This window comes from Physeter macrocephalus, chromosome 12 (genome assembly GCF_002837175.3).
Source record: "Physeter macrocephalus isolate SW-GA chromosome 12, ASM283717v5, whole genome shotgun sequence".
Classification (NCBI taxonomy): domain Eukaryota; kingdom Metazoa; phylum Chordata; class Mammalia; order Artiodactyla; family Physeteridae; genus Physeter; species Physeter macrocephalus.
Window position 1 is genome coordinate 8,491,642 of NC_041225.1, and position 22,767 is coordinate 8,514,408.

Here is a 22,767-nt window from a genome sequence, read left to right on the forward strand (position 1 = left end):
AATAAGTTTGTGGTTATTTGTTATAGCAGCAACAGGAAACTAACAGAGATTGTGAAACTTGAAAATAGAATGGTTCTGTAACAAATACGTAAAAGTGTGGAAGTTGCTTTGGAATCGGGTAATAGGTAGTATCTAGTAGAAAAGTGAGGAGCATAGTGGAGAAAAATTACATTATCTTTGAGAGTATCTACGTCATCATAAACAGACTGTGGATGGAATTTAATGTGCTGCTTGTGAGGACTCAGAAAGAAAGGCATAACATGCCACCGGAGACTTGAGGAAAGGTGATTCCTATAACATAGTGGCAGAATATTTGGCTGAATTGTATTCTTTCTTACATGGAAAACAAAACTTGTAAGCAATGAAATTGGATATTTAGTTTAGGAAATTTCTATTTAAGTGTTAAAAGTGTGGTCCAATTTTCTGGCGGTTTATAGTAAAATGCAAAGACAAAAAAAAGATAAATTGAAGAATAAACTGTTAAGCAAAAAAGAACCAGGACTTGATAATTTGTGGCATTCTCAGCCTATCTACATAGCAAAAGACATTGAAATTAGGAGATTTATCATCTGGAAAGTGGGCTCTGGAGAGAAAGCCAAAGCTGTAGCCAGATAACCTTTTGTTAATGCCTCAGAAGGAACAAAAATTCACGGTATTCAGTCATACAGAGGGCTCTTTCAAGAGATTAAGCTCACAACGCATGGGTTCTCTTGACCAATTTAACATAAACAAAAAATAGAAATGGAATTATTTAAGAAAGACCATTGAAGAGACTTTTGACTAATGGAGTCAACCATAACACACACAGAAGACCCACAAAGTTCTGATAATGTTATATCAGCAGAAGCACTGAAGCTTGGGCAGAAAGGGTCAGAGATAGAAGGACATGAGAGAAGGCTGTTTACTCCCAAAATTCAACAGGTGGGAAACAGGCTGATAAAACTACTCAACTGAAAACACATATTCTCTATGTCTTCATAAAAAAGGAAGGATTGCCCAGAGGGCAGAGCCAAAGAGAGCAAAACTTTGGGCCCAGAATGTGGTGCCTTGAGTCACAGAGAATTTTTTCCCCAGCCTTGAAGCAAAATGGAGTTTTCCCTGTTGAATTTTTTAAATTGCTTAGAACTGATGACTACCTTTTTCCTTCCATTTTCTCCCTTTTGGATAGAAATGTCTAAAACTCATATCCAATGTCAGTTAAAACATTTTAATTTTTAGTATTGATAATTTATATTCTAGTTTCATAGGTTCAAAGATAGAGAGGAATTTTGCTCCAGGATGAGTCTCCTTTATACCTGATTTAGGTTATTTAAATTATGAGATTTGGGTCTTTTGAGCTGATGATATTAAAATGGGATTTTTGATTTGGAATTGCTGCTACACTGTGATAAGACTTTAGGGATGTGATAGACATGAATCTTTAAGGGACAGATGGACGGCTGCAGTAGGCTGAATAATGGTCACCCAAAATTTCCTTGTCCTCATCCAGAAACTGTGAATGTATTACCTTATATAGTAAAATGGACTTTAAAGATATGATTAAGAATCTCAAGATGGGGAATTATCCTCGATTAACTGGGTGAGCCCAATATAATTAAAAGAGTCTTTATCAGATGAGAATCAGCATAGTAATAGATGTGATTATGGAAGCAAGAGGATGGAGTAATATGAGGATGGGATGATGATCTATGGAATGCAAGTGAGTTTTAGAAACTGAAAAAAGGCAAGTAAATGAATTCTTCTCTAAGGTCCTCCAGAAAGGATTACAACCCTACTGACACATTGATTTAAGTGCAGTGAGACCCATTTTGGACTTATAATTTGAAGAATTATAAGATGAAAAATTTGTGTTAATTCACTAAATTAATGGTAATTTGTTACAGCAGCAATAGCAAACTAATATAAATAGCGACAGTTTTTGTGGTTGTTGTTTCTTTGGTGTTGGAAAGACTCTTGGATTTCCAAGAATCTTGGAGTGAACAGCTTAAAATGGGTGATTATTTTGAGATATCTTTATTTTTCATTTGAGGTACAGAGCAGGATCACATCCAAGTTCAGATATTATGAAGCTTGTCTGAGTTGATATATGTTTCCAACACTGTTCTGTGAAAGTAAGTGAAAGCTGGCAGAGATACCTTAGCATCTGGAAAATGCTATAAATTGTGATAATCTGATAAAAGGGATAGATGGTAAATTTCTGAAGAAATGCAAACATAATTGTGTAATAGTAAGAGTCGAGCATCTGAAACAGTTCCTGGCATCTGGTGGTCAAAAAACATTTATCAAATAAATGTCATTAAATCACCTGCTCTTCCCAGAAACATCATATTGCTTCTTATCTTCAGCTGCTTTCTCATCCTGTGTCCTCTGTCAGAGATGGTCTCTATTCCCTACTCAACTCCTGAGTCTCCACCTTTCAAACATCCTTTGTATCATATCAGATGTCTCTTCCTTGCAATCTTTTTCTATTGCTCTTTGTATAACCATAATATTTGGTGTGTATTTGTATAATAATATGAACAATAGTTTTTATTAATATTATCCATTCCTATGTTTGTCTCCTACAACACAAGGTGATTTTCTCTTGGTGAGCAATCTGCCGTATTTATTTCTATATTCCTAGCATCTCTTCACGATGGGAAGAACTCAGAGCTTATGAATGCATATATGAAATGAACAAATTATTATGTAAGTGAAAGTGTGAATGGATAAACATAAATACTTGTATATATGAGGGAAGATAGTTTCTAGGTCCTTCCTCTATTTGTTTCCCATTTACTGTCATAGCTACTTAAATGATTCCAACATCCTATGTCCTTTATTTCTTTTAAATTGAGATATGATTGGCATATAACATTGGGTTAGTTTAAGGTGCATAATGTGTTGATTTGATACATTTGTATACTGCAGTAGGATTGCCACAGTAGCATTGGCTAATATCTCCATCATGTCACATAATTATCACATAACTATCATTTCTTTTTTGTGGTGAGAATATTTAAGATCTATTTTCTTAGTGACTCAGAGGTTTATAATACAGTTTCTCAGAATTAAATACATTTTCCCCCTTACAGTTGCTATCATTTTAAAACACTTAGAAAAATTTAAAAATATGTGTGCACTTGTCTAAAAAACATGGGATTTTTGGGTGAATAGTTGGTGATGAGTTGCCCCTTGGATTAAGAGGAGTTGACTCCAGAGGCAAATCTTGTACTCAAAAGTCATCTTTGGAAAGTATGCATTGATTAGTGATTCAAAGGTGATATTCCACAAGCTATCCATAAAATAGCCCTATCTTAGCCTTTTTGGTCTGTTATAACAGAATAGCCAAAACTGGGTGGCTCAAAAACAATAGAAATTTATTTTTAATGTTCTGGAGACCAGGAAGTCCAAGATCAAGTCACCAGCAGATTCAGTGTGTGATGAGGACCCACTTCCTTGTTCATAGTTGTCCATCTTCTCACTGTTAAGTTCTCATGTCAGAAGAAGAGGGAAGCTTTCTAGGGTTTATTTTATAAGGACACTATTCTCATTCATTTGGACTCCTCCCTCATAACATAATCACCTCCCAAAGGCCTCACCTCCAAATTTCATCACATTAAAGATTAGATTCTAACATAGATATCTGGGGGGAGGATACACAAAAATTCAGTCTATGTCAAGCCCTGTGTTTTGTTTTGTTTCTGTTCTCTGAACTCTAAAGTTGATAGAATCATATGATTTAGAACTCTAAAGTTGATAGAATTATATGATAAGCTGGGAAAGATAGAATGATCAATGATGGTTGGAGAGAAAAGAATTCCTGAAATTAAAAAGGACAATAGGGGGCTTCCCTGGTGGGGCAGTGGTTGAGAGTCCGCCTGCCGATGCAGGGGATATGGGCTCGTGCCCCGGTCCAGGAAGATCCCACACGCCGCGGAGCGGCTAGGCCCGTGAGCCATGGCCGCTGAGCCTGCGCGTCCGGAGCCTGTGCTCCACAACCGGAGAGGCCACAACAGCGAGAGGCCCGCGTACCGCAAAAAAAAAAAAAAAAAAAAAGGACAATAAAAATCAGAAACATGAATCTTGGAGCCACTAACACAAGCAAATAATCTTATTTCAATAGGTCTCCCAAAACAGTGTAGCAATTTAGAAAATTATAATAACTATTATAAATAAGATAACATATGATTAAACAGTATAAAAATTTTAAGGAAATTTTATAAAAAATTTAAGGAAAAATTTTACCAATAAAAGTGAAAAGATAAGCAGGAGGTCCTTTTAATATCTATTGCTTAATAGCCCCACTAAAACTATTTCACTAAAACTATTTAACTGAGTAAATATCAAATAATTAGTATTATCTATTACCTTGTAGATTTTTTTTTTTGTTAGAGGTGCAAATTATCTCTGCCCTGTAAAAAACAATGACCCTAAATATCATGATTATGTTCCCTGTAAGACACTGACAAGTTTTGAATATACCTTAGCAACCTTTCTAACATTATTTACACAATTGCCAACATTTCAAATGCCCTTTGAACCAGCCTTTCCATATCATTGGTCCCTTCAAATAATGAGTATAATAAAATATTTAATATGTATTTATTTTATATATTTGTATGAATGTCAAATTTTAATTTGAAAAAAATCATACTTTAGCAAGTTTGGTGTAGTGTGTCCTACATTAGGATACATTTTCATCAAAACAATTTAATAGTTAAAGTGAATTTATCATGGCTCCAAAACCTTGAAAATACGTTTTACTTCTGTGTTTCTAGTCTTTCCTTTTATAGAAGGAAGAAGCTGGTTTAGATAAGTGGGGGTTATCCTGTGATTTTAGCATGCCATGACTCAGTTTGGCTTTAATCCAGAAAATGTCCCATCTTATGAAAGAAAACCCAAGATAAAGAAAAATATCTCAGTTCAGATCAATGAGGGTCTGAGGAAAGAGCACCCAATCTCCTGCCTCACCCTTGAACACTCAAGATGAATTAACTATAGATATAGATGGTCAATCTCATCAATGCTTGCTAATTACAGGTGCTATTCTTCCTATATTAAACCCTGACACTTTTGCTTTGCCACCTTTTCTAAACCTCTTCCTCTGACTAAATATAGCACAGAGATTTTTCCTCTCTCTTGTCCTTTAAATGTAATCTTTGTGCCCTTACCGGAAAAAAATAAAATAACATAATCCTTTCTGCTCTGTGATACCACCTCTGCAAATTTAATAAGGAGAGATTTACTTTGCAAATGGAATGTTAATATTAGATGTCCATTAGATGGACTATTTTTTGTGATTCCAGAGAATACCTCTATTCCTAATCAAGCTGTATCATCTCTGGATGTATTTTGCCTTCTCTACTATATTTGATGCATACCCAAATAAAGCTCTTGACACCAGAGCTGATACGTTATAGCCTAGAAATTCTCCTGACATAGGAATAATAGTTGGAGCAGACCAAAGAATGTCAAATATGCTCTCAAAAATCAGTCACAGAAAAAGACAAGAGCTTCCAATCAGCACATAACTTCTTTTTACTCTAAAGTTTTCCCACTCCCCTGCCCACCTCTTAGTCTCTGACAGATGCAAGTGATGTCGACTAACTCCTTTGCTACAACAAACTCTAAATAAATATTTCCTGTGTGTTCTCATTTGCGTGACCTTTATTTATTTCAACATAACCAAAGGTGACATAGGTGGAAAGGCATCTTCAATGAGAAGCTGTAGGTAGAAAATTTAGTTCAAAGCTTTGGAAAGGAGAGCTGGGAGAAAGAGACACTCTATCTGGTGGACTGAGTGCTTGGACAGGAGAAGTGTTGTGTAAAAAACCAATATCATGGGAATCCCAAGGAATTTCTATGAAAGAACTTGTAACTGGTGTAAAGAATGTTCAGGAGAAAAGTGAAAGGAAGGCTACTTTCAAATCCATGGCAATCGATTTAATAAACTCACTATCTAAAATGAGGCTGTTACATTTAAATAGCTTATGCAACTTTAAGAATGCCAGAGTTATACAGGGGAAAACTGGGTTGCCCCTTATCCTTAAGGTAGATATCAAAACAATATTACATACAACACAGGGAATAAGTTCTAGAACCTACAGAATGAGTTTCAGTTCCCTCATAATTTCTATGGCTTTAGACAGCCACATCTCTTCTCTGGATGCAGACTTCTTATTTGTAAAATGGGGAGGTTTAACTCAATTGCTGTGAGTACTTTCTCCATATGTAAAGCTGCTAGTAAGAGCCTGTAGTGTCTCCACTGCGTGATATGTGATGAGGTATCAGAGTTTCTGTAGATACTGTTCTTTCAAAAATAGGTTTATGACCTTTAGTGAAGTCAGTTTGAGACAACCATATTTTACTTTAAATGAACGCACATATTAGATAGAAAAAAAGTGAAATTTTTATACTGTTCCTTTTCTAAATCAGAAAGAAAAGTAATTGGCAGTCTAATTATTGTAATATTGAAAGTTTGAGTTGGCAGAAAAACCCTCACTAGGATTTCTAAATTTGTTGGAGCTCAACTTCATTCTCCAATCCCCCATTCCCTAGCTTAGTGATAGGTTTTCATTTTTTTCCTCTCTGAATTCTCTATTCAAATGTTAAGTACAGCAATCAAGTCAGATAAAGCACTGAGAATACCATTTTACAGAATTCAGTATGCCCTAAATATGAAGCTACATACTGATAATGCTGCCTGAAGTATAATATAGGAAGCATAAATTTGCTAGATACATTTACCATTTTCAAACATAACTCATATTCAGGGCTCTTTAGTGTGGGAGTTTGTGTATTTGAATCTTTCCTTTACAGGACCATTCTGAATAAAGTGCCAATTTCTTCAGTTCCAAATGGAAATATTACAGAATAGATTTAGAATGGTTTGGTTTGTTTATTTTTTATTAGCAACATATTGCAAACCTGATGATCTTTAATTTGGAATGAAGAATTCCTTTCTATCCAAATTCAGGACAATAGGACAAGATCAGTTTTTCTAACTGCAAAGAAAACATTTAACCTCTGTGAAAGTTAATGTGCAGCCCTGGACTTCCTAATTTGATTTTATTTCTTAGCTCTTCCCTTTTAGTTCCCTCAGGCTCAGTCTTAAAACTGTTTACCAACTGCTGCTTACAATTGAAATCACTGTATTTTTTAATAACATAATGAAGAAACAAAATAGACATTTCCCAAGGTTTAGATTTATGTCAGAATGTGCCAGAAGGGTCACATTTCACTGGGATTCAGTGAAAGAGTTCAGTAGAAAGATACAGTTCCTTAATGGATACTCTGTTCTCTTTCTTCTCCTCTAAACATGCTCTGAATCAGACTAATGAATGCCAAATTAAGAAATGGGCCTAGACCCTTGGGTGGAGTGTCAGGGCATGAGGACATTATGCCTTGTTATGCTATAAGAAACCAAAGGAATAAAGTGACTTGTTCAAAATCAAATCCAGCACAATTTTCTTTCATTAAATAAATATTCATTGCCAAGTACACATGCCCAAGTAGTGAGCAATACTAACAAGATCTCTGTCTTTAGGAAGTTTAGAGTCTAGCAGGGGAAACAGACACTATATATATGTCTTCTGTTGATTCTAGTCAATCACCATTCAATGAAATCTGTTCCAGTTTACAGCAAAATTGTGTGGAGTCATTGATACCCTTTATTTTCATTCCCTTTTCTCCCTACTCTAATCACATTCTCATCCTCAACACTGCTAATGTTCTTATCTTTATTTACCAATGACTCCCATATCACCAAAGGCAATCAATTATTTTTCTCATTTTTACCTTACTCAACCTATTAGCAGAATTTGACCAACTTATTCATCCTTCTTATTTTAAATATGGTCTTTACTAGAGTACCAGGGTTGATCAATCTCTCTATCTCTCTATTTATCATCTATATATATCTTTTGTACCTATCTATCTATACATCTATCATCTATTGATCTCTTCCTCCCTTTTCTCTCTGCCCACATGCCTCCCTGGATACTCTTTCTCAGTCCCCTTTGCTGCTTTCTTGTCACTTGCCTCATCTCTAAACACCAGAGGGCTCCAGGCACTAAGGCCTTGGGCAACTTTCAGTCTATGCTCACTTCTCATAAGATCATATCCAGATCTATATTTAAAATACTGTGTGTGAAGAAAATACAAAATTTTGGATTCATATCTTCCCTCTTCCAAATTAGACCTAAGAAGTACCTCAAACTAAACATACCTACAACCAAAGTTCTGAGTTCCATTTCTCATACACAAAATTTCCGAAAATAATAATAAATGAAAGCTGTTACTTTTTGTCTTCCCCAGCTCAGCAAATGCAACATCACTCAACTAGTCTTTCATGGTCTACATTGAATTCACTAGGAGAAGCCTGTCAGTGCTGCATCAGTATAAATCCAGCACTGACCCCTTCTCTACCATCCTGCTCAGTCCACAATTGTCTCCCGTCTAGCCTATTATGTTTGCTCTCCTAAGTAGGCTCCCATCATCTATTTTTTCTATACAGGAACAGAAATAATTTCCTAAAATGTAAATGATATACTGTCACTCCACTGATCAGAAGCTTCTGATGGCTTCCAAACTCACTTAGAGAAAAAAAAACAAACAAACCCACAAAGCCTCATTAATATGGTCTTTATCATCCTTTGTGTTCTGGCTCCAGGCTAGCTCCCTTAGCTTATTTCCTATCCCTTCCCACCAGGTGCCCTTCTCTCCAGCAAAATTGGCCTCTTTTTAGCTCTTGAAAACACTGAATACACCCTCACATCAGGAAATGTGTATCTGATATATTTCCTTCCTGAAAAAAAAAAGTATCCCTGAATATTCATATGGCCCCTTCCTGATTCCTTTCAGGTCTTGGTTCATAAATGACCTTGTCAGGGAAACCCTTACTCACAACATAAGTGGCATGCTGTGACAAAAGAGTACCATCCCCAACCAATACTCTTTATTCTACCTTTTCTGAGGGAATTTCTAAGTAACATGATGCAGGGTAACTTTAACAGAATACTTATTTATAATATTTGATTGTCCTCTGTTCTAAAACTCTGTTTAAGGTGCATTCTGTTGATGTGAACTTGGGAGAAAAGAAATTTCAAGGACCTCCTTTTAGCTCTTTCCTTTGAAGTCTGGAGGCAATACTGTTCAGGATCACGTTTCTTCTCCCCATCTCACACTTTATCTCTCTAGTACCAAAAAGTAAAGCAAAACAAAACCCCAAAAACCCTCACAAATAAAATGTTTCTCCAACTTTCAGCCTGCAGACCTCAAAGAGAGAATATAAGAGAATAAAGAGAGAAAGGAGAATTTTCTAATTTCTTCACTACTCTCAAAATTTGATTCTATGCTGACTCTTATATGTTACTGATGATTAGAAGAATCTACCCCTCAATATGTTGGCATGAGAGGCAAAGGGAGTTGCATATGCATCAGAGAAATTGTTTGATTATCTATCAAGGTTTTGTGATAAAGAGGTAAAAGATGTTGGAAATACAATTGCTCATAGACAGAGGATATGCTTAGATTCCCTAAACTAAGCCTATACAGCTAGGGGGTCTCTTGTGTTGAAAAATAAGTGCACCATATTTGAAAGCAATGTATATCCATTCCCAACACCTTCCGATTTCATAGGATAGCCTTCTGAGCATCTCTAACTATTACTATAACTATAAATATAGTTGTAACTACAATGATAACTATAACCCATGAGTGAACAGATTAAATCTATTTTTTAAAATTGAAAATAACTGTTTTAAAAACAAGTAGATTGTTCATTTGCACTTTCTCTTAATAAAATGATTCTGTAGGTGGCTCTGTTCTATGGTTCTCATTCTAGACTATGAGAAGATCCCTCAGAATCTAACAAATCATTAAGCTTTAAAATTGGAAAAGCCTTAGCGACTATCCAATCCAACTCTTGAAATATTGCTGTTGAAGATTTTATACTATTTTCTTTAAGTGTATTGTTTTCATAATGTGATTATTCCATGGATTATATGCCTGAATGTGATATTAATGAAGAAAGACACACACACACTCACTTGCTGTCTAATGATTACTTTCTAGATTAGTGCTTATTTAATTTTTACCTTCTTATTTTGTATCCAAATATTTGAAGACATGGAAAATATTACTTATGCCAAACTTAATTTCAGCGCTTCAAATCTGACAGTTTTTGACAGTTTTCCTTAAATATTTTTAAACAGTTATAGATGAGGATACAAAAGAACTGAAATTAATAGGACTGATTGAATCTACACTTCACATTAAATTCACATAGAGTCATTGCAAAATACAGGAACTGCCAACCGCAGTAGGAGATTGTTGACTTGTTGATTTGTTGACTTTACTGCAGAAAAGTGTCTTTTTTTTTTTTTTTACTTTAACACAAAGAATGAATTCCCCAGTTGTTCATTTGGGCGTAGCTATTTTACTTACTTTTCAATCTCCTATTTTAAATATTAAAACTATTCTTCTAGTAATCAGTAGCATCTAATTAAGGCCTCCAAATGTTTTACAGCTTTATGATTCAAGAACTCAACTGGGGTGTGAGTAATAGGTTATAGGCAATCTGGGATTTTAGTCTAATGGAAACATATGTAAGACAGTGACAAGGGAAATGCAGATCACTCAGCTAGACTCGACAGCAGTTAGCATGAACATATGTCTAAAGCTGAGCAGCCTGCTAACTTCATTGTCACTTAAATATTCAAATATTTGAACACTTACTACCTACCAAAATATTATTTGAGTCAAATTTGATTTCAGAGTTCTAAAATAATAGCTTTTGACAGTTTCCTTAAATGTTTTCAAGCAGTAAAAGATGAGGCTATAGAAGCACTTCAATCAATAGGGCCAATTGAATCTGTTGTTTACAATGAGTTCTCAGAGTTCTTGTCAAGAGTAGAATTGTTTGATTAAGTGTGAACTATTATGGAAGATTCAGGTAAACCTTATTCAAAGGTTGATTGCTAAAGAACAGTAGATATTTTTACATTGATGTATCCTTAAAGAAGAGTATCCTCTTCTTTAATGTTGATATTCTGGATCCACCATTAGTGTATATGCTTATGCATTAGGAATAGTGAACTGGTCAGTTATAGCACTAATTTTGGGTAATAATGTAAGAAATAATTTTTCACAAACATCAAATATATTTTAGAATTCACTGTGCACTCTAGAAAATCTTAGAAGGATGGAAACAAGGTTGAAAAGGCAACGTATTCTATAATGAGGATAGTTTTTGTAATCTAACAGCTCTAAATTCATGGGTCTGCTTGAACTCTTTAAGTCTATATGACCATAGAAACATTATTTATAAACCATGAGACTTAATTTGTCTCAGATATGAAGCAAAAATTATAATAGAGACTTATATTTATGGTGAGGAATACATATGATCACATGTGTGAAGTTCCTAGCAAGTGTTTTTCACAGAGCAAACACTCTACATTTGTTTTGTTGTTATTGTTCTTATTATTGTTAATGTTCTTTACTGTTCTTTTCATTCATCCACCCTAGGAAAGGCTTCAATTATTATGTAGGACAACCTGCAGCTGGTCATCTCTGCAACTTCCCCACCAAGTGTTCTTCAGCATCTTATACAATTTTTCCAGTATGAGAAAATTCATCCAGAGCATGGAAGTTGTATTGAAATAGGATATAGCAAAAATTAATTTCTACATGAACCAAAATATGCATTCTTTAGACCAGAGCATGGAGAATAATCTGATTTATGCCAGCATTTCCTAACTTTTAGTAAATAATCAACTTTACATTTTCAAAATTGAGTAGAAGACAAGTCAGCCTCGGGAAAAAGTCCTCTGAATCTAAATGAATTTATAAATGCAGAGAATAGGAATATTCTTTTGATAATGGAATTAGTAAAAATTACAAAATGGGCCATATGTAAATATAACAATATACTTTGTTCTACATTATGGTTGACTATTGTCTCCCAAATAGAAAATAAGTGTCTCTTGGGCAAGCTTCAATTTTCTCCCTTTACATTTGGAGTATATAATAGTTCTCTTCTTTACTGACAATTTCTCAAATGTTTAAGGTAGAGATATTGACTTTCGTTGGATAGAGTGCTAATCGTTACCCATTTTTGGAGTGAATCCAAGGCTATAAATTAGAGCAGGCTATCGGCTATGGTTGACTTGTAATGCTGAGCTGGGAGATTAAAAACCCACATGCAAAAATAACCCTGAATCTATTAGATAGGAAATAAACCTGGAAATCAAATGAAGTGGCCTCAAAGTGTAAAGCCTGATTTAAAAAGTGATAGATGGCTAATGAAAGGAAAGCAAAGAACTTGTTAAAAAAAATTCTGAAAAACATTGCATTAAATTGTTATTTTTGCATTTATTTCTTAAATATTAATTATATGCCCTGGACAATATATACATATGTATGTAAACATTAAAATATTGCCTTTTTCTCAAAAAATGAAACCTGTGAGGGAAAGACATACACAAGCAAAGAGTACAATGAAATACATTAATTGCTATAAATTTGATAAGAGCAAGCAGATACAGAAAGTAACATGACATGATTAAATCAGCTATGGTTTTACAGAGGATGAGGGATTAGAAATGAATACTAAAAGGGTACATCATATACAGAGCAGAAACGAAATCACTTCAGAGTGAGATAAGAACATATGAAAAGTTTTAGAGTATGCTCAGTGAGCAATTCCCATGACCAGTATACAAGTTGCCTGCAGAACGAGGAAGTCTTGGCAGGTCAAGTGGTTTGGAACATGACTGGGAACAATGTTATGTGTAATGATATGTGCATTACAAGTAAAGAAAAGATTAAAGAAAACTGAAATAAATCAGGATATTTTGGGACACTTCTAAAGAGCAGAATAGTAAACTGCCTTGATTTTGGAAGTCCTGTCTAGTCTTTTCAAGATGTAAATATGCTACTTTTAAATAGGTAAATGGACAGATAAATAAATTATAAAGCCCTATCCAAGAATGAAAACAAGGAATAGATAGCTCCAAGTGTCAAAAATAAAAAAGGAATACCAAACTTAAAAGTGAGTATGTTAATGTCCTCATAAGATGGCAATGAAAGCTACAGATTCTGGCTTGGAATTTGACACCCTGCCTGGAAAGCTGGAACCTGGGAAATAATTGTTGAATCTGAAAAACTTGTACAACATCACATAGGATGCACCTGGGCCAGAGTACTTACCTTCCCATTGTCCTTTGCATTACCTCTACAACCCAGGGATCACATGCGACTCCTGAATGAGGCTATTCAGGTAAAAAAAATAAACACACAAATATGTGTTAGAGAATAACCACAACAAACTATGTGTCTAACACAATAAAAATATGTCAGAAACCAACTTTATAAATTATACCCCAAGAACTTAAATACTGATAAATTAATATAAAATTTTTGAAAACCTAAATGAACTGGACAATTATGATTAAAAAAACTTGATTTAAGAAGAAATGGAAAACCTGAATTGAACAAAATGACTAAAGTGTATAAAATTTATAGCCAAAAAAAATCTTCCTTCAGAATAGATATCAGGCCCAGAAAGTTTTAGAGGCAAGTTACATAAAACTTAAGGCATGGATAAATGTTAATATATACAATACAGAGAAGTCAAAAGAAATAACACTACCCAAATTATTCTATGAGACTTCTAAAACCATGATATCAAAACAGAAATGAGATAGTAAAAGAAAAGATAAGTAAAGGCTAATCTCACTAATACAAAGACACACATACACAAATCCTATGAAAATTTATTAATTTTACCTAGAAATACATTACAAACCATGGCAAAGTAGGTTCAACTCAGTCATATAAAGACATTGGGAAATATAAGGAATTAATAGATATCAAAATTACCATATTGTAAAAATGTAAAGAAACATAGAATCTTATGGAAAAGACACCTGGAAAAATGCAACATGACACTGAACCCAGAAAAATTCACATGTATATTTGGCATCTACTATGTAGAGAACTTTTCCAAAATCCATAAAGCTATGTGTGCATTTACTCCACCACATTTCAATTATATATCTGGTTAAACATTAATTTGCGTAATCCTTTTTCACATATACAAGTTTCTTCTTTTCATCATTGCTTATAATAATAACATAGAATAATAGAAAGTTCTGTTCATATGGGAAAATAAAAGTACATTGTGATATTTCACATTGTGGAAGATCTTAGAACAGTTAAAAGCAATGAACTTGAAATAATTTGTAAATCTCAAAAAATGCATTGACAAGTAAAAAACTAAGCTGTAAAGTCATGCATATAGTATTTTAACTCCTAACACTTTTAAATTCCCAAGACCATAATATTTTTATAATGTTTTCACATATGTACTAAATATATCAACATACAGATTAGGATGTAATCTAATGCAAAATATTCATACATGTCCTTTGTGTAAGGCAAATGGAGAAAGCATTGGAGAGGTTTATAAAAAGGAATTCAATATAATCACCATTATTTATTTACAAAAATGCAAATACAATAAAACAATGTAATTTGGGGTGGTGATTGCATAATTTTTCACCCTATTTTTTTCTGTATATTTTGTGGCTTAAATTTTTTTAAATTACAAAATAAGAAACAAAAACTTCACTATGAAGTGCAGGTAATAATTGATAGAAGGAACTCTCTATGTTGGAGATTGTAACAGTGGTTTAGGTGAAGACTCGAACTAACCGAGTAGTGTGGGATTTTTAAGTAGGGGGATGATTTGAAAACACTTTGTCAGTACAAATAAAAGAGTGTAGTGATAGATGAAATGTAGAAGTTCCAGGAAGTAAGCCAATTGAATAGCTAGATGGTGAGAAGATTGAAGAAGTTTAAGTGAAAGTCCTACTATTAACATGCAGGTCAAATGTTGTCTTTGGACCCAAATTACAATATGCCAAAGTCTTAGAGTAGAAAGAAACCTTAGGAAAGAACTACCTCAAGACCTGTGGAATAATAATAGACAAATAAATTAACACAGAGATGCAGAAAGAGGAACAGCAGGTGTATGGAGGAAAGCCATGTATCTACTGTATGAAAAATCTAATCTCTGTGTCTGTGTGTGTGCATGTATACAAGTGTATATGTTATACAAGTGTATATGTATGTATCTAATATCCTTTTACTCCAGTGAAATTCACATAACATAGAACTAAGCATATTAAAGTGTAAAATTCAGTACCATTTACTACACTCACAATGTTGTACAGACATCACCTCTATCAATTTCCAAAAAATATTTTCATTACCCTTAAAGAAACCGGCATGCCCATTAAACAGTCACTCTCTCTTCTGTATTCTCCATCCCTAGCAATTACTAATCTGCTTTCTTTCTCTATGGATATATCTAATCTAGATATTTCATATAAATGAAATTATATGATGTTTGACCTTATATGTCTGGCTTCTTTCACTTAGCATAATGTTTTCAAGTTTCACGAAAGTTGATGCATGCCTCAGTACTTCATCCTTTTGTATGGCTGAATAGCATTATGTTGCATGGATATGCTAAATTTTGTTTATCCATTCTTCAGCTGACAGACATTTGGATTGTTTCCACCTTTTGGCTAGTGTAAATAGTGCTGCTACGGAACATTTGTATACAAGGTTTGAACACCTGTCTTTAATTCTTCCAGGTATATATCTAGAAAGGAAGGCAGGTGGCCTGTTCTCCTCTCCTAACTTCCTGGGAAATCAACTAATGATATCTGTTAAGAGAAACATCATTTATCTATTGGATTTATTTAGCACCAAGTCTCTGGCTAAAGTATTACTTATCGTAAATTAACCCAGAATCTATAAATGCTTTTTGAAACAAGAGCTAGAGTCTGAAATTCTTTCTTCACGCGGGCCTTTGAAATACTATATGCAAACTGCAGAGAGATTTTTCAAGACTGCACTTAATAAAATCCAGGCCTTTGTTTAGTTTAGTTCCCCACCATGGTCTCTTTCACACACATGTGCATGCGCGCGCACACACACACACACACACACACACACACACACAATACCTTTTAACCCAAAGTAATAGGGTTTGTTCCTCTTTTAACATAAATAAGACTCCATTCCCAAGATAAAGAATCTGATTAAACTTGAAACTTTCTCTGCCTTACCTAAAATCATAGACAAGTTATCTTATTAAAGTGTTTAATTCCTGTCTAGAGGACACTTTATTATATTTTCAAAAACAATAAATAACCCCTTAGTGTAAGTATCTCTGAAGGTAAGGTGAATATTTGTTATTCTTTTATCGTCATAAGTTGCCAAAAATATTATTTGAATATAATAAGTGCTGAGTAATGACTACGTGAATAATAACTTTCTAAACATTAATGCAATGTAATCATCTCCAGGAATTATTTTCAGTATTAAAAAATCTCAGAGTAAAACCCCAACTTTTGCCACCAACTCTTACTTATTGCCAGAATCATATTAAAATAGAAATAGTTTAAAAAAAAAAAACAGTCGAAAGTAAGACTTTTTGCAGAAGTCAGGAGGTAACCCATGTTAACAAAGACTATATAGAATATAATTTCAAGGTTCCTTACTTTTCCTGTCTTAGTTGTATAGCTTTCATTGTGGGCCTAGAACCCTATCCTTTCCCACTCCACACTTGAACTTAAATGATCCTCCACATTTACTGATCAAGTTGTGAAAGACCTCAGTTTCCCAATTTTTCAGTCAAGAAGGTTGATACTTTTCAAAATAACTGTTCAGACACATAATAAAGGAAGGAAGGAAGGAAGTTTAGAGAGGGAGGGAGGGAGGGAGGGAGGAAAATAACCATCTCAGAAATAGATGCTTTTTGGGCTTCCCTGGTGGCGCAGCGGTTGAGAGTCCGCCTGCCGATGCAGGGGACGTGGGTTCGTGCCCCGGTCCGGGAAGAGCCCACATGCCGCGGAGCGGCTGGGCCCGTGAGCCATGGCCGCTGAGCCTGCGCGTCCGGAGCCTGTGCTCCGCAACGGGAGAGGCCACAATAGTGAGAGGCCAGCATACCGCAGAAAAAAAAAAAAAAAAAAAGAAATAGATGCTTTTAAAGACAGTAGGTAATACAGGTTGGGCAGGTTGAAAATTAAGCACACGGTACCAAAGCTATTTATTTTATCCATGTAACATTCACTGTAGTGGAAATTTTAAACATGTTTTTCTCAGATTTTATAATTGGAAATACCTTGAGATCACTTCTTGAACCAGAGGGATACTCATTTACTCCAATTCTTGCTTTCAGGTTTGATGTATTCTTTTCTGTGCTTAGAAATCACTACTTAAAGGGGATTTCTCTCCATTTAGTCTCCTCTGATGGTCTGCTGCAACATTCTCATATGTTGAGAATTCATCATCTCTATGGAGTCCGCCTTCACTCAGCCACCTTTGATGAGGTGACCTTCCTCCTTTGGTCAATTCCTTCCCTGGGCTTCCATCAGATCTAATTTTTGTTTTCCACATATTTCTTTGGTTTCACCTTCTTTCAGACAGGAACTTTTTCATTTTTATCCTATCCCTATAACCTATAGCATATTTTTGACCATTACCTTGTTTTTAACCCTCTAAAGATATGTCAAACTCTACCTTTAGATGCACAAAGAAATTCTCCTTCCGCAGTTCACCTTATTTCTGTGTAGAGTTAGTGGATCTCTTCCCTATTGCTTTTTTTTTTTTTTTTTTTGCAGTACGCGGGCCTCTCACTGCTGTGGCCTCTCCCGTTGCAGAGCACAGTTTCCGGACTTGCAGGCCCAGCGGCCATGGCTCACGGGCCCAGCCGCTCCGCAGCATGAGGGATCCTCCCGGACCGGGGCACGAACCCGTATCCCCTGCATCGGCAGGCGGACTCCCAACCACTGAGCCACCAGGGAAGCCCTTCCCTATTCTTTTTAAATTGGCTTAGATTCAGCTGTGTTGGCTGCTGTAGAATTTGCCTGTCCTTCCTTCCTACACCTTTTCCTATAATCTTGAAAAATGGTGAAAGTATTTCTGTTTTGTGGGCATGCCAATTGCCAGGAGTCCTTGCTTCTACAGAGTGAGACTGTAAGAGTGCCCATGCAAACTGAAAGCCAAGAAATATTAATAATCAATGGGAAAACTTATGATTGTTCCATGACCTTTATTTTTTTGTCCAAATGTTAAGAAACTCTCTTACTGATAATTATAAATATATAGGAGAATAAAAACAGTAAAACTAATATTTATTTAGTATACCCTAATTTAAAGCTTTAGAAACACTGACAATGAAAATGTTTTACAGTCAGCCCTCCATATCCTTGGGTTTCGCATCTGCCATTTAACCAACCGCGAACTGAAAATATTCAGAAAAAAAATTTAGGAAGTTCTAAAAGTGAAAACTTGAATTTGCCGCACACCAGCAATGAATTACATAGTATGACATTGTATTAGGTATTATAAGTAATCTAGATATGATTTAAAGTATACAGGAGGATGTGCATAGGTTATATGCAAATACTATTCCATTTTATATAAAGGACTTGAGCATCTCCAGATTTTGGCATCTACAGTGGTGGTGGTGTGGGGGGCTGGCAGGGGGTGGTCCTGGAACCAACCACCTGCAGATACTGAGGGATGACTGTGTTTCTTTTTAAAAATTGTGTCAAGAGAAATTTGAACACTCTGTGTTCTCTTCTACTCATAGTATAACTCAAAAGATGAAGAGAGTACTTTTTTATGTTTTGGTGAATTGTCATATTCCCTTCTGAAATTAGATCAGCTTCCAACATTTTATCCTTTGCACTTTTAATTTTGAGAGTTCCTTTAATGGGAAGATTTATGCTGGTGTCATTTTTTTCCGGTGCATCTTTATCTTTTTCATCACAAACACTCTCTATTTACATTGATAAGTTCAGCTTCACTGAATTACTTTGCTGCCTAGCTAGACTCTCTCCAATGGCACTATCATTTTCTTATAACTTCATTTATATTCTATTTAAATTTCACCGCCAGTTACCACTTACCGTTTCTTTGCTGACTTTCCGTTTTGATGGCCAATTCCCTCTTTTAATTATCTAATTTTTGTAAAATGTCATGAGAGTTTGTCACTGAGACAAGGAGATAAAACAAATATAAAATTTACTGCCTGTGCATGAATTAAATAACAGATGTGCAGTGAATAGTCACCAGCAGATTTTGGAAGAAGTGATATGATTGGTCACTGATCATGATATGTCTCTTTCATTTATGTAGAGATTTGGGCACTGAAGAAGAAGCAGCGAAGTTTGTACTTTCTTCAATTATTCATATTTAATATATTATGGAAGCTGGAATTTGAACTATGATGTTGAAAGACTGCTGTTATTTACTAAATCTTGGTAACTGAAATTTGTGCATATCTGAACCAAACCCATAAAGAACTGCTTGTATCTATTTCTTTGTTATAGCAACTGATAATGTGGGTGAGAATACAATGGCTGACTTAGTCTAATCAGGAAGCACCTTCAGAACTAGTTTCCAGGTCCCAAATCACATCACTGTTACACATCTTCAGAAAGGCTGCAGAGGATGACCCTCTCAGCTCCCCATCATCCTTTCTTTTGTTTTTTTGTTTTTTTGTTTGTTTGTTTGTTTGTTTTGCGGTAGGCGGGCCTCTCACTGTTGTGGCCTCTCCCGTTGCGGAGCACAGGCTCCGGACGCGCAGGCTCAGCCATGGCTCACAGGCCCAGTCGCTCCACGGCATGTGGGATCTTCCCGGACCGGGGCACGAACCCGTGTCCCCTGCATCGGCAGGCGGATTCTCAACCACTGCGCCACCAGGGAAGCCCCATCATCCTTTCTTAATTCTTGATTGTGGAGTCCTTGGAAAGCCAAAAAACTTGGATAATATAGGATGTCAAAAGCCAGCAACAACTTAAACTTTAAAAGGACTTGAGGCATGTGATGTATATCGAATACATCACTAATGTATCAGAAACAAAAAAAATCAAGTATTATTAAGAGTATAAGAATGATCTAAGTCCTTAATCCCATAACACTTTTGCTTTAAATTCTGCTGTGCTTTAGATGACATCTTTCTCCACATTCTCTAGGATTTTTGTGATATTGATTACTTGTGGTGGTCTACAGTTTTCTGAAACTCCATATTTTGACAATGCCCCTAGGATGCTGATGTGATATGACAGCCATTTGCCTGGTGTAGGTGGAAGAAGAGGCAGCATGGAGGTTTGGGGGCTGGTAATGGGTGATCTGAGTTTCACAGCAGCAGTTTTTTGATCATGGTGGATTTGCTATGGTTTGGACATCAGCAGAAGCAGCACCTTCCTTATCTGGCTATTTTGTCAGGGTGTTTCTGATAATTGTTTATATAAGCTCAGACATGACTAGGTTCTCCATTACTCCAAATGAATGTTTGGGTGAACGTTATTCTTTAATAAATTTCTTTTCTACTGAACTATCTAGTGTCAACTTGGTCTTCTGTAATTAAATATCCAAAATTATTTTATAGGGCTTTACTCTTCTTGGGTAATCAATCCCTACTCCTTCACTAACTATTCAACCTATATTTAATGCATTGTTATTATTAAGTCATCCTGAAGACTAATATCTCCATTTATAAACTGTCCTCCTCATTAAAATATTGCTGAATTTCACCCTTTACTTCCACTATACAACTTTCCCCTTACTATCTCCACTTCTGAAACTGCTCTGAAAAAAATACCAATGATACAGTAATGATCATCTTAAAGAAACACTTTATAGTTCTTGCTCTAGTTGACTTTATTGTAAGAATTATGGACTATCCTTTCCTTCTCCAAAATATCTTAGTTTACCAGTGCAGCTTGGCTTCCCTCCCTCTTCTCTGATTTTTTATGTCTCTCACATGCTCTATTTTTTTCTTTCTGTCCATTAAGTATTCTTTTCAAAACCTCTCTCTGCTCCTAAATGGTTGATCTTGTGTTTAGTGTTTCCTCATTTTAATACTGTTATATTAATACTGTCATGTAGAAATACTTACATTGAAGGACTATGATACAGATTGAGATGTTGCTGATCATGCACCAGGCACATCCCTGACACTTGGTCCATGCTCACTAAGTAACAAATCTATCGCTTTTCAAGTCGTCTTCCTCCCCTCTGCTTCCTTTCTTAATCTCCCTGTTATTCTAATATCAAATAGTATACTTAGCTTTGTTGTTTTATATCAAATAGATTACTACTGATTCAAAGTAACAAAAAGTCAGCTTAAACCTACTTAACACTAAAAAAGCTTTTTTTTTTTTTTTAACCCACATAACTGGAAACACAGTGTGTTACATTACGTTTGAAGTCACCGGCTCCTTATCGCTGCCTTTCTTTGTGCATTGGCACTCTGCATGGTTTCTCTCATTGTTCTAAGATGACTGCCGGGAGACATAATGTCAATGCTTCCTTGGTCGTGTCTAGGATGCATTTCATTGGGGAAGAGAAAAACAAGTCTCTTCTTTTACCTAAGAACAGAACATTTTTATTCCTAAATGCTTCCAGTTAAAGTCTTCTCATGTATCAGTAGCTCAATTTAGTTCTACTGATAATGGAGAAGAGAATACAATGAGTAGCTGTCTAATTAAGACTCACCTCTGGAGCTAGTTTCAGATAAGTGGAGTTGCTGATTCCATTAGTCCCCGAAACACAACAAATCTGCCATCATGTGATGGCTGCTCCTGCAAATGTCAGAATCACCCACAGCCATCCTGGCAGCCCTGCAATCAGATTGTCGCTGCTTCCACCATTCCCTTAACCACATTGCAGCACACATGAGGCAGGGGTGGACTGACTCTTGGAGAGCCATCCATGGTATCTATTCCATCCTGCTTCTGAAATGTAAATCCATATTCTAATAGATTCCAACATATTGCCACAGAGGTGAAAAAGGAAGTTCTCTAATTGCTCAGAATGAAGTCCACCCACATACCCACATACCTAGTAATCTCCTTTCTCCTCAGTACAATAACGATAATAATAAAACATTAATGATACTGGAGGAATGAAGTGTTTCACCTTTATCTGTCCCCACATCTTCATCTGACATTCACCCTTCCTAGTACACACACACACACGCACACACACACACACACACACACACACTCCTAAGTCTTAAGCTTAGTAGCATAATACAATATCATACTATCATTGACTTAAAGAAATTGTACTTTCTGCACCGTTCAGAGCAATGAAGTCACTAAAGAATATGAAACAAATACCTTTTCTATTTTGATATGGGTTAAATGTTATAAAATATTATAACCATCCAGTAGGGGAAAGACACATTTTTAAGAGCTTACTGCAACTACCATTCATTTCCTACTCATCTTTCTCTTGCTTGATCATAAGTTTTGGCCTTTGTTATTTGTGATAATAAAACCAATTTGGTTCAACAATAAGTCAAAGAAACCTTAAATATTTTTAAAACAGTTAGTCTAAAATAACACTGAGAAAACAGTTCTTTGCCTACTGTAATTTCCTGCTTGGCTGCACAACAATTTTCTGCCAACAACTGAATGGAAGGGAAGCTAAAATATTTCTGGGGTAGGCCTTATAGTTCAATTCATCTTTTTTTTTAAGTTATTTTTACATTATCCATGGAATTGTTATTTTATTTTCTTGGTAGATGTTCTTTTCGGACATTTTATTTTCTCTGGGTAGTAAATTAAACACACACCACGCACACACACACACACACACACACACACATACACACACAAAGCAGAAAGAAGCCTACATATTTTTTCCTTTTAAAAATATTTAATCTCCACTGCAGACGATGAAATTAATAAT